Source organism: Megalobrama amblycephala, linkage group LG5, assembly GCF_018812025.1.
Source record: "Megalobrama amblycephala isolate DHTTF-2021 linkage group LG5, ASM1881202v1, whole genome shotgun sequence".
NCBI lineage: Eukaryota > Metazoa > Chordata > Actinopteri > Cypriniformes > Xenocyprididae > Megalobrama > Megalobrama amblycephala.
Window position 1 is genome coordinate 22,416,137 of NC_063048.1, and position 9,395 is coordinate 22,425,531.

A 9,395-nucleotide genomic window follows, 5' to 3' on the forward strand; every position below is an offset into this window, starting at 1 on the left:
GCATGATGCTGTCATGTCGATATGGACCAAAATCTCTGAGGAATGTTTCCAGTGTCTTGTTGAATCTATGCCATGAAGAATTAAGGCAGTTATGAAGGCAAAAATGGGTCCAACCCGGTATTAGCAAGGTGTATCTAATAAAGTGGCTGTTTATATTTATTTCTTTTAATTGTGACAGTTTCTCATAATTGTGACATTATTTCTTCAAATACTAAGTTTATTTCTTATTTAAACTACATCTTACAATTACCTTCAATTGTTTTCTGTCTGGAAGAAACAGGCTTCAATAGTAACTGGACTGTTGAAGGATGTTTCACTAAGTTTCTTTATCAATGATGAAATTTGTTGGCTAAATTCTACTGATCAAGACCATACCATAAGACGAAAACATATTTATTGCCCAGACCCACTACAATTTCATTACTTTTTATCCACTTTTTTCCTACGCCCTGACACGATTTTTTTTTCAAAATTATGGGAGTAATTTCCATTAATCTGCAAACAATCAGCAAAAGACTCGCTCTATAAATGCAATAATACACTTTTTTAAAAGCTGGGTCTAATGAAGTGACATTATTCTACTCATGCACCTACCAACCCATCGAACATTAAAAGGAAACTTAAAAGTAGGGATTGTAACGGTTTGGTGTCATTGAACACGCACGAAATAGGAATATATTCAAAACTGACTGAATGCAGGAGATAAACATTACAAAAAGGCAATAACCGACAAAGGACTGAACAGGACGGAGTATATATGTAGGAGATAACAATGAACTAAATAATGGAATAGACTTTAAATGGAGGGACATAAATCTCTCATAAAATTGTATTGAAAAAAAATATATATATATATATTCATTTGTGTTTGGAAGTTGAATGAAAAATCTTATAGGTTTGAAACAACATGAGGGTGAGTACATGATGACAGACTACATTTTTGGATGAATTATACCTTATAAATACAGTAAGCTGAGCCTTGGACAAACTAACTCATATCGTTTACATCAACAAGACATATTGTTGCATTTTTATATTGCCGATATCTCAATATAACATTGTATCGTTACACCCCTACGTAAAAGTGTGTAAAAGCATTAACAAAGTACTTTCAACAGACCATAGATAACCCCATAAGCTTGATTCTTTCCGCAGCAATATCATGGACCGTTAAATATCACTGTAGTAATATATGTCTTATGTAACATAGCCTGCCTTATCAAAAATGTTCATTAACTCTAGCATCGAGTGATATTACAAAGTGCTTTCTGCCATTTTGACATAAATATTGTATTTAGTAAATACAATTTAGTAAATATTAACACTGTTGATAAGGATTAGAAGTGAAAAGGGAAAGACTATTACATTTTAAAGCATCTAAGAGATATGAGGCTTTGGGGAGAAAAACAAGAGATTCGTAGTGCATTCCAGTTAATTATTAATGGAATTTATTGTGAATTAAATTGGGAGAACAAATGTGCAGCATTTTCATACTGTTACAGCAGAATACAAAGGGAAAAGAAATAATCAGGAGGAAAAGAAAGCAGCGACTGAAAAGAGCTCTTACCAAAGATATTCTTGTGATACCATGTCACATTAAAATACCAAGTGTTACATTATTCTCTTGAAGGAAAAAGGTGTATATTATCCGTTTTGTTGTTTGGCACGATCTTATTCAGATCTATATGGCAGCTCGAACCAAAAGTCTGAATCACTCTTTCACTTCATGCTGAAATTCACGACCCTTTAATGTCAGAGCCGAAGAGAGAATCCAGGAATTATCTAGCTGCCCACTAAAATCAATTAACCCCAGTCCCCTCATCCTGCCCAGGTGCAATTCCCATCATTCTCAGATTAATGATTGCACATCAATTAAAGACACATCACTGTGGCTTATCGTGGGCAGCACAGGAACGTCAGAGCAGTACAACAATTTAAGAAGAACTGTTGCATTGATGAAGATAAAGGGTGTTCACTCTGCTTTCTGAATAACAGTTGGATGTTCATTCTCATAAAATGTCACCAGGACCCCATGGGACAACGGGAATTGTGTTGATGTGTTTGTGACCTTCAGCATGAAAATGATCGAGACAGTTCTTCAGATAAGGCAAGAATGTGCTGTGCCAAATGCTGGAAACATTAACACCATTCAGACAGTTTCTCAGGGTCTTTAAAAGAATATTTGCATTTGTGATCAAGGTAATATTCCCCCGCATATTGGATAATGGTGTATATTGGATAAAGAGTCTACTATCTGATTAAAAACCTGAGGACAAATCTAGACAAGACAAGTTCTCTGTTCAAATAAAAAGAATCTATGGTTCAATACAGTAAAAAAAATCTAACTACTAAATACTAACAAAACAAAACCAAAGCATAATAACAAAACAAAATAAATCATGGTTGCTTCAGGTGAGATATTTTTTTCCTGCAGAGTTTAGTTCCATCTAATTAAATGCACCTGAACCAATTAACCAAGTTCTTTGGGTTTACTTGAAAATAACCGATTGGAAGGTCATCCAATGGCAAGGTAAAATTATCTTTACAAAGAGCAAAACACAATGTCCTTTTCTTAATTTCCTTTGTCCTACATTTCTTTAAATACTTCCACTTGGCCTTGGAAAGATAACAGCCAACCTCTTTTCTGTATGACTCATGGTACTATTACTCATAACTGAAAATGTAGCAGTAAATTGAATAATGGTCAATTAGACAGGTGCTTCTAAACACTAGAAACCGAAAAAATAACAGCAGATGGGCCTTTTTGAGGTTAGAGGCTCTCTTTGGTGTTCAGATTGTTAATAAAGATGGATTGTTGTGTGGTTTTAATCAATTATTTTAGAGAAAATAAAAAAGAATCCGTGATTTACATCTCATGACTAAAAAAAAACAATCACCAGGTTTAGTCTTAGTCAGTGGGTTAGTTGCCATTAAAAGTATAAAGCTTAGTGAGAAATTGAGAGGTACGGGGGGGTAGATATGTATGAACAATTGCTATGGTAACAATATTTAAAACAGACAGCAAACTTTTCATAGTTCTTTTCTTTTTCTTTAATATGCAGACTTTTTTATGCAGAGTTTTTTTGAAGGAAAAGTTACTACCTTTATTCTGAAAGTCCGATGTGTAACCTTAGTTGTTGTGTGTTCAATGTGACGCTAGTACTAGATCTATAAAACATTTAATAACATTATACTAAATTATACATCATGCAGAAGCCAACCTGTTTTGCTTACTTGGAGGCCGGCTGGTGTCTTACCGAAAGCCATCAGAGGCAGATGGTTGGTGATAACTCCACCCCATCAAGGGGTGAGAGGACTCTACTCCACTGAGGAGTCGGAGGGACACTGAAAGCCATTGGAGGCGGAAGGTGTTGAAATAAGCCTGGAAGTTGTTATTAATGTGTCCCACAAACCGAAGCTCTCGGATTCTTCCATTCAGACGGGTGCCCGAACTTAGAGATTCAGGCAGTTAGAGCCACTGTCCGACTGACTGATCTATGTAATTTTTTTTTTATTCTTTTTATAACTTTTATTTAATAATTTTTATTCTCTGCTTTTATTGTTATTTTATTATTTTAAAGGTGCCCAAGAATGCTTTTTCACAAGATGTAATATAAGTCTAAGGTGTCCTCTGAATGTGTCTGTGAAGTTTCAGCTCAAAATACCCCATAGATTTTTTAAATTAATTTTTTTAACTGCCTATTTTGGGGCATCATTAACTATGCACTGATTTTTTCAGCGCGCCGCCCCTTTAATTCGCGTGCTCCCTGCCACATGAGCTCTCGATTATATTACAGCACATTTACAAAGTTCACACAGCTAATATAACCCTCAAATGGATCTTTACAATATGTTCGTCATGCATGCTGTATGCATGCTTCGAATTATGTGAGTAAAATATTTATTTTGATGTTTACATTGATTCTGAATGAGTTTGAGGCTATGCTCCGTGGCTAACGGCTAATGCTACACTGTTGGAGAGATTTATAAAGAATTAAGTTGTGTTTATGAATTATACAGACTGCAAGTGTTTAAAAATGAAAATAGCGACGGCTCTTGTCTCTGTGAATACAGTAAGAAACGATGGTAACTTTAACCTCATTTAACAGTACATTAGCAACATGCTAACGAAACATTTAGATAGACAATTTACAAATATCACTAAAAATATCATGCTATCATGGATCATGTCAGTTATTATTGCTCCATCTGCCATTTACGCTGTTGTTCTTGCTTACCTAGTCTGTTGATTCACCTGTGCAGATCCAGACGTTACTGGCTGCCCTTGTCTAATGCCTTTCATAATGTTGGGAACATGGGCTGGCATATTCAAATATTGGGGCGTACACCTTGACTATTACGTAACAGTCGGTGTTATGTTGAGATCCGCGTGTTTTCCGGAGGTCTTTTAAACAAATGAGATTTACATAAGAAAGAGAAAGCAATGGAGTTTGAAACTCACTGTATGTCTTTTCCATGTACTGAACTCTTGTTATTCAACTATGCCAAGGTAAATTGAAATTTTGAATCTAGGGCACCTTTAATTCATTTTCTATGTAAAGCACTTGGAATTACCATTGTGTATGAAATGTGCTAAATAAACAAACTTGCCTCGCCTTGCCTAAATAGCAGGTTTAAAAATTGGTATGACGTCTCCATGCCCTGCTTTCTAAACAAATGCTTGATTACATTGATTAGGTAATTAATATGTGCCAGTCTCTTATTTCCAAAGAGGTTAATTTTAATCTCACAAAGCCTCTTGGAAAATGAGAATGGAACAGGTTAATTAAAATGACGCTCTGGGCTTGAACTCAGAAATGAAGTCGTACCTCAGCTCAACGACAGCAGATTGCATTTGCTCAAACTCAGATGAAGGTTAGTTACTGAGTCCTTCCTCAATTCTTTCTTTAGCCTGCTGTCTCGTATACACACACCTTTAAATAAATGAAAAAAGGACTGGTCCACATTACAGATTATTTGGTCAAAAACTGACACCTATTGAAGCTCCATGCATGCTGACAGACAAAAATTAATTTCAAGGTCGCAAGGTTGTGCTGTTGGCTTAGCTTTAGAGCTGTGGAATATAATTCATTGTATGATGCATTGTGATGCTGACGCAAACGATACTGCATGTGCTGTTTTATTGTAAATAAAAGAGGATACTCTTATTATACATTAATAAAAAGTTGCGTATGTCTTTAGGAAGCACTTACATCTGATGTTTCATTTTTTAAGAAAAGAACATGCATGAATGTTATTAAGCGCAATAAGCCACAAAAAAGATCTCAATACGTTACTCGTGCTGACACAGCCGAAACGTGGCCGCAGAATGCCGACTGTCAGATACACACAGAATTATTTCAAAATATCTGTCTTGGCGAGTATTCACTAGGGGTGTAACGATACGCTCAGGTCACGATACGGTACGTATCTTGATACGGAGTTCACGATACGATACGTATCACGATATTTTGAACAAAATGAAACTGAAATTCAAACAAGATTTATTAAAAAAACATGAACAAATTTTCCTTGTTGTACATACAAGATCACATTTCAATAAAATAAATAAATATAAAATTTTAATAAAAACCTTCTGTATTCAAATTAACAGTTGAATAGGGCTGTCTGTCACTGAAAAAAAAAAGTTAAATTTAACATGAACTTAGAATTATGAATAGGGGCCGTTCACATATCGTGTCTAAAAACGCGTGGAAGGCGCGGCCGCACCGCTTCTCCTTCTTTCCAAAGCGCTTGCGCTCCTGTGGCGTCGGTCGTTGCTATGCAACCATGAACTGAGCTCTCCAAGAGGATCAGGATGTTTCTGCAAAGGATAAATGATTTCTAGCCCTTGCATTAGTTTTACTACGAGATATATTGATGGAGATAAGATATAAAAACCACCATGAACAGCTATGATCAGCTGTTCGGCTGAGCTTTTGATGTTTTGTTACGGAAAGGCCATAGCTGATCGGTTGATTCTTGTCACACGACCTGCGGTGCGCTTGCGGCATTCTGAGAAGTTGAGAATTGCATGCGCGTCGCGACCGCGTTGATCCCATTATGAGCGCGCCTGCCGCCTGGCTACATTTGAAAATAATAACTGACTTGCACGCGGAAAAGACGCAATATGTGAACGGCCCCTAACTTAAAGCAAAGCATCGCAAGCGTCTTTTGCTTTTCTGTGAGCACAGCTGTTGCTGTGCACTGCGGTGAAAGAAAGCCACGACTTTTCTCACGCGACCATGCAAGAGACTGACATGAGAAACATTTAAACCTGCTTGCAAGATTCAATGTGTGCCCGAAACACTTAATGAACTAGAGAGCTGATTGAGACACACCATCTACGATAAATCGTTACACCCCTAATACTTATAGTAATTTAAAAATGTGGTAGCATTGGATCTGGACAGGAAGGATAACTCTGGGAGTTGGAAGGGGTGTGTCGCGATTCTGCCTTCTCACATCGCGATACAGGTTCGTGGACCTGCGTATCGCGATTTCGGTTTCATATTGCATATCGTTACAGCCCTAGTATTCACATGAACATTGTCGGTTATGTCTTAAGTGAACGTAAACAGTTGGTGCAAAAAATCTGATGTATAACATTATATTAGATCAGTGATCTTAATATAATAATCTTGCTGATGTCTGTTATTAATGTCAACTGAGCAACAAAAGAAAATAGGGAATCACTCAATGCTCTTTACTAAATAACTTTTGTAGCTTCAACAATAATCAATTTATTTGTAATTAATACACTAAAGACTACTGTATGCAGTGATTTTTACATATGACTATTAAATTTCTGTATTATTTCTTACCTGAATGCTTCTGTTAAATAAAAGTAAAGCACTGTAAATTTAATTTGTTTCTTTCTTATATTGTATTTGTTCTACTGTTTGTTATTTGTATTTTTGTCCACATTTTTAATAACAAAGCTAAAATAACAAACCAATATCCAATAACCAATAAGATTACTGGGGAAAAAAGCAAGTAATAAAAGATTGAGAGGAAAAGATGCATCATGATTGTTTTATAATCGAATTGTTACCCTGTGAATCATAATCAAATTGAATCATGAGGAAAGTGAAGATTTACACCTCTATGCAATAGCATCCAACTTTATCAGGTTGCAAGTCACTGTCTGCTGTGACAGCTAACCATACTAACAGAGTGAAGTGAAAAATTTATTTGAACAGTGGAATGAAAAATTGGAGAAAATGTGTAATTAGAATTTCTGTGCATCCAAAAGTACAGACTACTTAAAAAATATATATATATACAGCTATACATAGTATGTGGATATTTAAATAATTTTCTACTAAGAGCCTTTAACAAAATTTTAAATATTTTGCAAAGATTGGCCTAAAAAAAGCATTGACAAATCCATTATTTTATCCTCAAAAGTGCTTGTGTACAAAAATGAAATTGCATAAAGCCAATCAATCAAATTAGAGCTTGTGAAATTGCTGACTCTTCATCCATTACCTTTCAATGAGTCTTTCTAGCATATCTACTCAGTATGAGGTATTCTCAAGTATTAAATAATTGCTACTAGGGCTGGGCGATATATCGCATGAGATTGTCACGTGCATTTTGTCAGTAAAGCCGGTTCCCTGATTACCACTAAATCGCCATCACCTGCTTTCAAATGGAGCGCCATTTAATAGACAGAGCCGTAGTTCACTGACAAGCTACGCAATATCGCGTTCATTATCGCAGATGAATCGCCTTCAATAATGAACGCGATATTGCGTAGCTTGTCAGTGATCTACGGCTCTGTCTATTAAATGCCGCTCCATTTGAAAGCAGGTGATGGCGATTTAGTGGTAATCGGGGAACCGGCTTTACTGATGAAATGCGCGTGACAATCGCATGCAAGCCCTAATTGCTACTAATAAATGATATTCTCAGAAGTGTATCAGGTTTGATAAAACTTCTTCCTGTGTAATTTTCAATTGCTGTCAGATTTATGTTATGGATGATAATGACAAGAACTGTCCTCAACAGTCTATTGCTGAGAAATATGTTGTTATGCTCTCAGATGCCGTCAGCCTGAAGAGGGAATGCAGGGGTTACGGCAGAGATTAAATTCCAAGACAGTGATGAATGACTCATAGTTTTTCACAGGCTACATGTGTAGGCAGACATGCTAACGCCCAAGCATCATTACAAGTGTGTGTGCAAGAATCAGAAATATATTCTAGACACTCTCTCTTTTTTTTTTTTTTGGCTGTTGGTTTAAAGTTTTATTTTGTTGTAAAATTAGCAGAGAATCCCATTTCTTAATTGGGCAACCAAAACCAGCCTTCGTACTGGGAAGCATGGCAACTCAAGTTGCAAATGCTCTAAATTCACTCATGCAGAGTCACGGAGTAAAGGTGGTGCCTGCGAAGAGTGTAGAGGAGAGTTTAGCGGTTTGTGATGTAGTGGGTCATGAGTGTATGTTAGCAGCATCCAGAATGAATAACCCAATTTTACTGTTCCTGAGCACAGTACAGAAAACGAATTAAGGGAATAAACATGGTTTGTTTACCCCAGTACTACCTCTTTCTAATCCCGCTAAAAAAAGTCATCATTTCAAATGTTTCATTAAAGATGAAATGTTGACTAAGGAATTGTCACGGTTTGGCAAACTGATTGCTCTCCTGAACAAGATCACTAGAGAGTAAATTAGAGTTGGTAAAACTAGAGTGTTGATCAGGCAATTCATGTATATGATACTGAACAGAAACAGAACTGATCTTGACCTAAATCTTAAGTTCAAAGTGGATGATTTTAATTACACCATTTTTGTTACTACAGACACGATGAGGTGCTTTAGGTGTGGAAAGTCTGGTCACTTGATATGTGGGTGCCCAGAAAACATTGTTCATCACAGTAAGCAGAGTGGTGGAGTAAAAAATAACTACACAAAATGAAGATAGAAGTTGCTAGTAGTAATCACATAGTTACTACTAATGCGCTGAATTCTACTCACATGCTGTGGGCCCCCAATCTGCTCAGGCCAAAATGCATGTGCATACCCTGCATGCCTAGATGCTAGGCCACTGGTGGAGGGTGTATTTCAAAATGATAACATGTTAATGGACATGGATCAGGTTGTTTTCAAAACACCTCTGAAGAAGAAAAAAATGACAGTATTGAAAGATGCCGGAAAGAATCAGGAAGAGAATGGTACACAGGTAGACGACGAAAGTAGTAAAAGCGAGTGCTCTAATTTCAACATCTCAGTTTGTTCTGAATCCAGTTGGTCATGTCTTAACTATAGAGTGGAAGAGATTTTTTTTTATTTTATTTATTTTTTTTTTTTTTAAGTTGACTTAAAAATATGAGGAGTGCAAACTGTAGAATATTTTCCAGATCTCAGAAGACTTCTTAAAAATATAATT